This window comes from Mus musculus, chromosome 1, assembly GCF_000001635.26.
Source record: "Mus musculus strain C57BL/6J chromosome 1, GRCm38.p6 C57BL/6J".
In the NCBI taxonomy this organism is placed as follows: domain Eukaryota; kingdom Metazoa; phylum Chordata; class Mammalia; order Rodentia; family Muridae; genus Mus; species Mus musculus.
The window spans coordinates 163,186,328-163,198,062 of record NC_000067.6 but is presented as its reverse complement, the minus strand read 5'-3'; positions in this window follow the sequence as shown (position 1 = coordinate 163,198,062).

The window sequence follows — 11,735 nt, the reverse complement described above, 5'->3', positions numbered from 1 at the left end:
AGAGAAAGCCATGTCTTCACTAAAGGGGATGGAGTAGGGGTTTTTTCAGCACAAAGATCAAAGAAATGTTTAAAATTCATTTAAATTTCCATCTTTTGTAGACTTACTGTCAAACACTATTCAATGTGAATTTATTCAGCCCTCACTTAAAGTGAGAGGTAAACCAAATGATAGTTTCCACAGTTTAAGGAAGGAAACTGAGTCTTGTGGGTTCAACTTGTCTTACCTGAAACACACACATACACACACTTTGTCTTTGTGAATGTTCAGTACCTCTTTGCATTGCCAACCCTTTCACACACATACACACATGTACATACATACATACACACACTTACACACCAACACATAAACAAAAAATAATATAAATATCTAAAACAGCATCTCCCATATATTCCCTGGTACTAGTCATTTTCTTTTCATATGTTTATGGTTAGTTTTAAGCCAGATTTTTTTTTTTTTTGCCTAAATGGAAATCACTTTTTCATTGTTTTAGAATTTCTATGTTTAGCTTGGATCAAGAATGATCTACTTCCCAAGGCTGTTGAAATGGATAGCTTTCTTAGGTTAGCTGTAAGAGCGGAGTCCCGTGGAAGAGGGACAGCAGTGATGACTCCTGGGAAGGCAGGAAGCTTCGCCATCCACAGATGCTATGAGCAGCTTCTTGTTAGCCACGTTAGCCACCAGCTTAGTGTGGGGCCAAACAGACAGAAGGAATATTATAAGGTGGCTGATGATGGAAATGATGGAGATGGAGGTTAGGAGAGAAGCAGAGATGAGAGGGAGGGGGAGAATGAGTGTCCTGAGCATTTAAAATACAAATGATGCCACCCACTGCTACTATAACGTCTTCATAGGACACTTGCTTTTATCATACCCATTTTCTAGACACCCACAAGAACTTTAAACCACACTACTCAAGCAGGATAGCGATTGTTTCAATGCACATTTATGACTCAGAAAGTATGTGCTCTCTAGCTCTTAGGAGAATGGTAGGAGTTTATCAATGGAGGAAGGTTGCTGCCTTTGGGGATGCTTGTTCAGTGCCTCTTTGCATCTCCTACCCTTTCAGCATCCCCAATTAAGCAAAGCCTCTTGTGCATCAGTCGTGTGCACACGTTGTTCACATGCATCTATTTCTATTTCTCAGCGTCGTGTGATGAGGCAGAAGGAAACATTTTGTAATTCTTCTGTGTTTCCTTACTCCCATATATCCGAGGCTGTGGAGATCGTAGGTAGAAACCAGGAAGAGGGAAAAAGACTGAAAGACATGGAGGTTGGGTTGGAGGCTGGGAGAAAGAAGAGAGGAGGAATGAGAGGAGGAAAGGAGAAACCACAGGCAGAAATGGAACAAGAAACTCCATGAGAGGATTCTAATATTTCATTGTTATTGAAAATTACACTTCATAAAAAGTCTTGTTCATTTAAAGCTCAAAGACTGACAGAAAAATGGCTTTCATACTTAGGTCTGCTAAATGTATGATAAATCACAAAAGATGGAACAAGGAGAAACTTCAAGAAAAACAAAGCGTAAAATCAGCGTGTAGTTTAAATAACACTTCATTAGGGCTGCAGTGCCTCACAAAACGCTCTAGAAAATTCCACAGAGTAATCGCAGACTACAGCACAGAAGAGAATAATTTACTATCGCTAGGCATTTGTAATCCCTACCATAGAAAGGGGAATGTATCCGCACAGCTTTTTAATGATACTAGACCTTGCAGGCATAAATCCCTATATGATGAGATGTGAATATATTTTATAAATTTGAGTTTCTGTAGGGTAAGAAAAGAAATGAGGCTGTCTGGTTCGATTGGAGCTCTGACCTAGGTCTATCACCACCAACCCACAGAGACTTGCAGCCTTCAGGGTGCACTGAGTCCATTCTGTCTTGTGGGGGGGGGGCGCTAGCTTTGGGGAGGGGAAGGCAGGACACTGTGGTTTAGTTTCTCGTTCATCAGATACACATCGACCCTGTAAACATACAGCTCTTAGCCAGTGAGCGAGTGAGCGAAGCCAAACCCAAGGCACCAGGCCACACTGCCTCCCAAACACTCAGCAACACTGCAAGTGTTTCCTGTCAGAAAAGCTGCTGCAGTGTGACACGTTAGACACCAGCTTAGTGTGGGGCCAAAGCAGAAGGAAGGAACAGGAAAATCGAATGACTTTACTCTCTACCCTGCAAAGTGTCCTTTCCTCTCTTAGCAAAGAATGCCTCCTCAGTCTACACAGCTCTCAAATTTTCCACAGTGTCTTCTCCAAATCAAGATCTGAATCTAACAAAGACATGTAAATGAAATGCGGGAATGTAAGTGTGGTCTCTCACACTGACCATTCATTTTGAAATGAAGCTCAGTAAAATGTAGGAAAGGTCTTGAAGGGCTGTTCTATTAACAAGGGAGCATAGACATTGCATGGGAAGCAGATGAAATCCAGAGGTGGGACTGGAGATGGAGGAGGAACCAGAATGCAGGGATTATCGTCAAGGGGGGAACATAGCCAAGTAGGGACATAGCAAGAGATCGACAGCATAAAGATGAAGACATGATTTCTGGCCAGACACTAGTGAGAAGGGCCCCCACTGGGGAGTAGTAGATTTAGGAGAGCACAGCCAGGGCCTTAGGAGGAGCCCACGCACTGTATAGAGAGGCCAGGTACCCATGGGTAAATAGTGCCATCTGGGTGGGATGGGGTGGGTTAAGCCAGAGAGTTCTTTAACTGTTGGGACAAATGGCATGAGAGAGAAAACAGGGGTGTATAAGCAACCTTCAGGGGATCTGAAAACTCTCTGAACACATATTGTTTGAGAAGAATGAAAGCTTTGATTAAATTCTTAGAGCAGAATGTCATCCTAAAATCACCAAGTTCAGTGGTAACCCAAGGGAATGAGCTTTTGTGGATTCCCGATGTCCCCCTTAAATGGTTTCCACCCTCTGATTCTTTCACCACATGCAACAGGACCATAGCCCATCTTCCTTCTCTTCTTCCATCATGCGCCAAATGGTTACATTTGTACATTATTGTTACAAAATGAACTCCCCCCCCCCCCCCACACACACACACCCTCCAGTGGCCAATGGGAGCCAGGCACCCTCCTTCATGCTGGACACTTACACCAATCATTCCCACATCTCTGTAGCTCTGCTGTGGATCTGCCAGCCGGCTCCGGTATCTTGTCATCTAACTCTCTTATGTGTGAGTTAGGTTCTGAACCACCAGAGATCCTGAACTGAAAGGGTAACAGCAAACTTTCCAAAGATGTTAGTTGGGAAAGGCTCAGAGTCAGATGCAGAGTAAACAAGGCTCAGAGTCAGATGCAGAGCAAACAAGCAACTCTTACTCGAAGGGTGTTATTTTACATTCTGTTAGTACTTTAACCCAACTAATTTATGCTCTCACCTGGGTGCAAGCCTGAAGCCTCAAGGCCTGTGATTCACTATCTTGTTTTGAAAGCCCTGCATGGAAAACTGTTTTTCAGGATGCGGGATGTGCTGAAGTCCATTTTCTTGAGGCTGTGAGGAAAATCAAGACTGACTATTTTGATTCTAACCAGCTGTCATTTTTGGGTAGATGAAGAAATGGGGAGATATCCCATGTAGGAATTCCACCAGAAACAAGCACCAGCCTACTCCAATACAGTGTATTTGGAGAACATCAGTCTTGGAAGAACAGTGGTCTGTTTCTTCAAGGTCTTTGAAAAGTAACTGGACATTTACCTGACCCTTGAACAAGAGGCTGGTCTGATCTGGGTTTTTCTATTTTGAGTTGGTAAAGCTGTTTTGTATGCATATGTTGCTTTCTTTATTGGGTGCCTAAAATGACACATCCCTGTTGATGGGGTGTACAAGGCAAGAAGGAAGGAGAGGGAAGAAGGGAGGGGCTTCCAAGTGGCTTAATACAGAAAACAGGAAGCAAAGTACCTTTTGGAAAGATTACAGGTTCAGCAGCAGCAGCAATAGCAATGAACTGTCATGCAAGGCAGACCAGAGACTATGGTTAAGAAGCCTTTAGTACCCTGTCTGCAGATCAAGAACCTGTGAATAGGCTCAACATCACCAGAGAAACCTGGAGGCTTTTCTCAAGAGCCTTGAATAATTTTCTATGAAAAACAGACTCAAATGCAGTGATACCCCACATATCCAGTTCGACGAACAATATGTTCCTGCTGTGGAAATGCACTTTTCAGATGATGTTTAGGGCTGTGCTGTGAGCTAGTCATGTCTGCGAAGGGTTTCTTTAGCATTTTCTTTTAGATACCTCCTGTTTCATTCTGGTTCTTACAGTGACCCATAGACTATGCATGGAGGGTGTACTAACTCCACTTGGGAGGTAACCCAACCGGTGGTAGCCCTGCCCTCTTGTCTTCAGCCTTTCTTACCTCTGTCTAATCCAGAATCTTTTGAAATACACTAGAGAGAGGAAATTGTTGATTCTGTTTTTATTTGTTGTTACAAAAGAGCCTGCTCACAATTGAATTAAAATTATTTAGGGGTTTTTAGTACCCTTAAAGTACCAACTATTGTTTAGTCCCATGAAAGACCAGAGACACAGAGAGACAGAGACAGAGAGACAGAGAGACAGAGAGAGATTTTGTTGTTTATTCTGGATTCAATGAAACTCTAGGTTGGGATCAGTCCTGAGCAGTCGGTGGCTAGGGTGTTGCTGAGCTGTGACTAGAAGGTAGAAGGCAGGTCATAAATATGAAGGCCATGTAGGAAGTAAAGCAAGAAGGCTGTGTACACAGACTATGAACCTGAGAGCCCTGGAGAGTAGAATGTGGCCTTGAGAGTTGGACAGGCAAGCTGTGTGCACTGTCATTTGCCACCAACGCCTGGGCAGTCTCTTTGTGTATAGGGTCACCCTACTTTTCCCAGCTGTGTAAAATAGTTTTGAGGTGTCAAAAGGGTCCTCACCTCAATGTTTCCAAATCTCCTACATTAGTTTTCTATAACTATATTATTAAGCTTCATCAGTCTGGTCAAAAATAAAATTTTTATTCTAACTATGATTTTTCAGTGTTTCCCTCTTTAAAATATTTGTATTCTCCCTTTAGGGAATGGGCAAATGCTACTCTATTAAGCTTTTAAAGTGGAGGCTTGGAGCATCTGTTGTCCTTGCAGAAGCTGGAAACCAGGAACCTTTGCTGTAAGGAGGAAAGAAAGCCTGTGCTGACCTTCTAAGTCAGGAGCACCCTTTGAGCTGAGTGTCTTCTGGATAGATGGCCTCTGCCGAGCAGGCACAGCCACCCTTGGTAAGCATCTACCACCATTACAGAGATTAATTTCTACCAGCATCTCTTCTCTACTGCCTCTGCCTCCCCTCAGCCTTCTCCTGGCTGCAGCTTCTATTCTAGAGCTAATTCAGGGCTTCACTGGTTTTCTTCCAGATTCTGATGGAAAACAAGCTTTCTGGGCTTTCTTTAAAACTTTTTACAAGTATTTTTTTTTTAACCAGGAGTAAGAGCTTAGTGTGGTAAGTCTGACAAATGATCTCATCCCATAGGATGTGGAGACAGGAAGAGTGAGCACTCAAGGTCAACTGGGGTGAGAGAGAAAGACCATGTCCCATCAAAGCAAAACAAACAAACAAGGACAGAAAGATGATCCAGTGAGACAGCTCAGTGGGAAAAGACACTTGCGGTCAAGACATGGCCTGATGTGAGTTTTAGAATCCACAAGGTAGATGGGAAAAAAACAAGACGTTATCCTCTGACCTCCACATGAATCAAGCATCATGCACACACGTGTGAGCACAAAAAGCATGTGCGCGCGCGCGCGCGCGCGCGCACACACACACACACACACACACTGTTTAAAAAAAAAGACAAGAACTCCAGATGATCTAAAAGAATGTCAATGCAGTGTCAATGTCATATCAGATCTTCCCTCTCCTGTGTAGACAAACATACTAGAAGAGCAGTAAGAAAGTTAGGTATGTGGGTTTGGGTTGCATGGGTATAAAAGGAGACTGTCAATAAAACACAACCTCTTCAAATTTGATCATTGTTATATGACACATTTAGTACAAGGTTCATATATATATATGTGTGTGTGTAAAATATATATATATGTGTGTGTATATATATATATGTGCATATATAAATATATGTATATATTCTAATATGCATTTACTGTAATTTCTTGGGAATTCTTGAGAACAAGGCAGTTTCCATGGTGATGGCAAGTCATCTCCTGGTGTATTTTACCCTATTATTTGGTTCTCCTTTCACCTCTCCAGAATTGATCACCTAGTTCCTTTGAAATCCTCTTACAGCAAGCTGATATATGATTTGAGTAGGGCAGGTGCTGAATAGTGTGTGTTAAATTGAATTGAAGTCAACATCTCCACATAAGAGCTCATTTTACCCACAATCCTAGGGCAAGATCAACTCTGTTTTTCTGTCATGCGATGAAAGGCCATTGGCAGAAGCCAGCTGCTTCTCATTCCATGGGCTTGCTTTATTATTTATTTACTATTTGTAGTGTGGACATGTTTCCAAGAACCCAAGGAATCAGAATGTAGGTCCCTACGCTAAGCCAATGAATTGTACTGTTTAAAAACCACCTAGCAAGGATAAGCCAGAAAAGGGGGGATTACTGGACCTATTTTGAGGGTAGAAGGGGCCAGGTAGGGAAAATACTGACTGATGCTCTTGATGCTTACCAGATTCACAACAGCCTCCACAACCAACTCTGTCTCTGTGTCTTATATTGTTGTGTTTTAGGCTTAATGAAGTCCCATACCACAGAAACGGGAACTGGTTTGGCAAGAACATCTCAAACTATTCTTTTTTTTTTTTTAAGTGGCTTGGGTCTTGGCAAAACCAAAAAGTGTTTTTCTCTACTGCTCTTTTACTTTTTTTATTTTTGTCTTTAATTTTAACTAAGTGTGCATGCATTTCAAAGGAAATGTAACCCATCTGTTTCTTATTCTTTTGCACTCAACAAAAATGGTACTTTGTAAAAGTCATTTGGTGTCCAAGAAGCCTTGAGCACGCCTCCCAACCTCCCAACCCCCCCGAAAAAGGAAAGAAAGGGGGGAGGGAAGAAAGCCTCTCTTTTCTTTGAACCAAGAATAAGCTTTGCCAAAAGGGAAGATTTGGAACCAAGAAAGCCTGGGATTTGGTTTAATTTAAACTTAGATTTATAAATGAGAGAATGATTGCAGCCTTGGCAGAGTTCAGGTATTTCCAGGTAACTGCAGTTTAACTCTTATTTATGAGCCTTGGCCACATGTACTGGAGGCCATTGTATAGTCTCTTCCTTAAGTTGATTGAAGGGAAAATATCTATGCATTGAGAAAACCAAGGCACTGGGGAAGACACAGAAGGAGAAACAAATCTAACACAAACAGCTACAATGAACTATGATCTAGAGAACGTAATAGAAGAGGTATCAGATACAAGAAAGAGGCTAAAAGAAGTTAATATTAAATTTACTCTCATGTTGCTTATGGGCAGTTCACTAAATGCTTCTAACTTTCCAATAAAACATAAAGATGTTTATTTAGAAGAAATTTCCAAAGTTCAGGAAGACCTATTCACAATGTAGTGATTCACACTTTGACTGTAAAATTTTAAATATTCAGCAAGACATTTTACCAATATTACTTCTTGTGATGAAACTTTGTTGTCCTCATTAGAAGTTGATGAAAAACAGGAAGTAAGAAAATGTTATTTCCCTATGGGTCTTTTATAGTTTATAATTGTCACTAATAAAGAACAAACTTTTTCCATGTCTTAATTGCTCCCAATTGAACTTTATTGACAATTATAGAGATGTCAAAACAAATATTTTCCTATAAAGAATAAGTTGCTCACATGATAAAAGAGACTTTAGTGGGAATTATGTTAATGTTCTAGCACATTTTGCCAGCACTCATCATTCCTTATTGACATAACATAAGGGTACTTGGAAGTTACCCACTTCCTATGGGAAAGCTATTTGTCTTTAGTTATGTCTGATGATATTTTGATATTTATCCGGGGCGTATTTTATACCTGTTTCTTATTTAGAGAGATTTTATTCTGAGTGTGCCCACTATGTAACAGATGCTGGTAAGGGTAAAGAATCAATTAAACAGGTAGCATCCGTGCTGTAGTGGTAAGCGAAGCTTTCTCCCCTCGCTGGGATGACACTGTATCCAGGCATAGTGACTCAGGAGCTGGACACTGTGAGAGGCAAAGGTAGCTTTGGAAGAAATGCAGAGGGAGATGAGCTGGTAAGACAGTTCAGGCTTAAGGATCCTGCCCTTCTAGAGGACCCAAGTTCAATTCCCAGATTGGGTAGCTCACAACTGACTGTTACAATTCCAGGTTCAGGAGAGATACCTCTGACTTTCATGGGCACCTGCACTCACTCACACACACACACACACACACACACACACACACACACACCCCTCACACAATTTAAATATAAATAAATCTTTAATAATAATAAAAAAAGAAAACAAAGACCCAGAAAGAAAAGGTCGGCATATCCCTGTGAGTTTAAGGCCAGCCTGGTTTATTTTGTGATTTCCAGGCTAACCAGGGGTACAGAGTGAGACTTTGTTGAATGAATGAAGTAGAAGCTATTGCTAACTCCCCAGAGCTATTTTGAGAAATGGGGAGAAAACCTTCCTAGGTGAGAAATGCCTTCTAGAGCACTTGCTTTGCAAGGTGCACAGTGCCGAGGGACAGGGAAGGGGTGTGTTCCCAAGAAGCTTAAGTCTACACAGGGGCTTAGAGCTTGAGATGGTGGCAAGCACTGGCCTCCTGGCTCCATTGATCCCATGTGCTGAACCGTTATGACCGTCTAGAACTACACCAATAGCGCTGGCACACAAAGGAACTTGGAGAAAATCCTTGTCTGATAGGGAACCTTTTAAGGCTTGGTGTGGAGTTTATGATTTACACACCCAGTTTAGGCATCTATGAAATCACCAGGAGGGCTGGGAGACAGCACAGCCAGGGACCTCACAACATGATGAGCAAGCTGAATCCCGAGACGCTAGTCAAAAGAAAAAAAAATCTAGGCTTGGTGGCGTGGGCTTGAAATTCCTGAAGTAAAGACGTGAAGACAGGTGGATCACTGGGGCTTCCTAGACAGCTACCCTTGGTGAAGTCTAGGCCAGTGAGAGACCCTGTCTCAAATGAAAAGGTGGATGGTATCCTGAGTAAAATGACCCCTGAGGTTATCTCGTAGCCTACATGTGAATAGACACACTCTACAGGCCCACAAATACTGTGCAAACACACACACCATATACACAGACACATATCACACCTACACACAAAATCTATACACACATATGCAAATACTGCACATACATATACACATATACACATACTACATACACATACAAACATACTCTGTACACACACATTGTCACACACACACATACACAACATACTCTAAACAAATACACAAACACTGTACATATACACACACACCCCACAATCCCACACACCCCAAACACACACACACACACACATTCACAGATACACAATTCACACACACACACACACACACACACACACACACACACACACACATCAGGAAATTCTTCATTCTTTGTTGATTAACAATGCTTTGGGTGCTGGGAATTGAGATCTTTGAACTTACTGACTTGAAGTGCCAAAAGAGGACTGTGAGTATGTGAAGTTCAGGGATAAAGTCATATTCCTGCCTTGAAATTGCTCAGTGTCTAATGAGCAGAGATGGAGACCTACCCTCTCCCTACCCCAACATCTTGGATGTGTGCTAAGAAACCAGTTACAGAATGAACTAAAGAAACATTGCAACTCTGGGTCTACTTAGTAATTAATTTTTCTCACCTTCAAAATTTTGCTTAGAGTAAGTCAAATCTAATTTGATTTCCTTTCCCTCAGATCCAAAGGATATGAAATATTTTGGAAAATAAAATGCTCGATCAACTTTAAGGCATTTTTCAAAAACTGTGGTTTTCACTTTCTATTTCCTTATGGCTTTGAAAACAAATACTTGAGTGGAAAATTAAGGCCAGGAACTTGTACAGATCTCTGTGAACTACAACTAAAATGTAATGAGAAATTTGAAGCACTGCATTCTGGGTAACTAGAGCCTAATGGGTGTGTGGCAGAAGAGAAGGAAAAAGAGGTTCTGACAATAAGACTCACTGTCCTGCCTGCCCAGGGCACAAGCTCCTTAGAATCTATGAAGAAGGACTAGGCTGTTGTGGCCACAGGAGAGAAGATCATGTTGGTGAGAACTGGCTTGGGACAGAAAAAAAAAACTGAAAGAAAAGAAAAGAAAATTCTGGAGAGCAGTTTAGCCCGTAGGGTATCTGGCCACATTTCATGTGAGAAGCAATGAGAGCTAAGGAAGCTCCTTCTAAAATTGCATCATAGAACTATACTACCCGAGAGTCCTTAAGGCTGATTTTGCCCTCTTCTACCAAAATTCTAGTGCTCTTGCCTTTCCTAACCTTATTGATGTTTATGGTCAAATATTAAGCACTGTTTCTTTCTTGTGGTCACAACTTATTAGACAGAGCTACGTGGAGGTAGGTAGTAGATGCTCATGGCTGGAAGAAAGGATTCTAAGCGCTAAAGGAGCCTTGGACCTGTGAAACAAACACCACCCTCACAACATAACACCTTGCTAATTAAGAGTTCAGTTCATCTACCCTTAACCAAGAGGCTATTTGCAATCGATACCCACGGGCAAAGGGAAAATCAGCTTTCATCAATAGAGCGATACTGGGCGTATCAACCATGCTACAGAACAGACATCGTGCCCAAGAGGAGTTGGCCAACACAAAAAGAACTCTGTGTTGTTTTCTATTTTTGTTTTGTTTGTGGCCTTTATGTTTCATGTTTTAGTGTTACTGGTTTTTGCTTATTTTGACTTTTCTTTTTTAATTTCATTTATTTATTTATTTTTAATTAAAAAAATCTTTAGAGGGAGGGAAGGAAGAAATTGGGTGCATAGGGAAGTGGGAGGGTTTAGGGGGAGCTGGGAAAGGAGAAAACAGGATCAGAATATATTATTTAAGAATTTAAATAGAGAGATTTTTTTCTCAAGTATTTCATCTTTTTATCTGCTTATTGTCAAGAAGGAAAAATATGCATATCTTTGTGCAAGTAATGAATACTCGATAAGTGATGTCTCACTACAACATTAATACAGCAGGTCTACCATTGTTGCTATAGTCAGCTCTCTCTCTCTCTCTCTCTCTCTCTCTCTCTCTCTCTCTCTCTCTCACACACACACACACACACACACACACACACAATCTTTTACTCTTTTAACTATACGTTATTAGTATTTTGGATATTCTTTGAGGCAAATTTTCACAGAATAAACCCCAAAGAGGCATGTTAATCGCCACATTTTCAGATGAGACATGAAGGCACAAACGGATCAGGGAATAGGCCAGGGTTCTGAATCAAGATAACAGCAGAGCCAGGATGCTGATTCAGGCAAGCCTGCTCCATAGCTCATTCTCTGTGAGACTACAGGGGACTGGGCTGCCCCTGTGTCTCTCCTACTGCTGACTGTAACTGCTCTGGAGCCACTGCTCGCTGACTTGTGGGTCTCAGAACAAGCCTAAAAACACATTCTGTGACCGCGGTGTTGGAGGCCTCTAGAAGTCAGTCACTGGGAAAAGCTTGGTCTTTGTGCTGCCCCCTCAATGAGACCAGGTCAGTGTTGGGAACACTGTACATCATGTCTGGTGCTGAGTTCCTGGGACTGTTTTCATCTTTGACT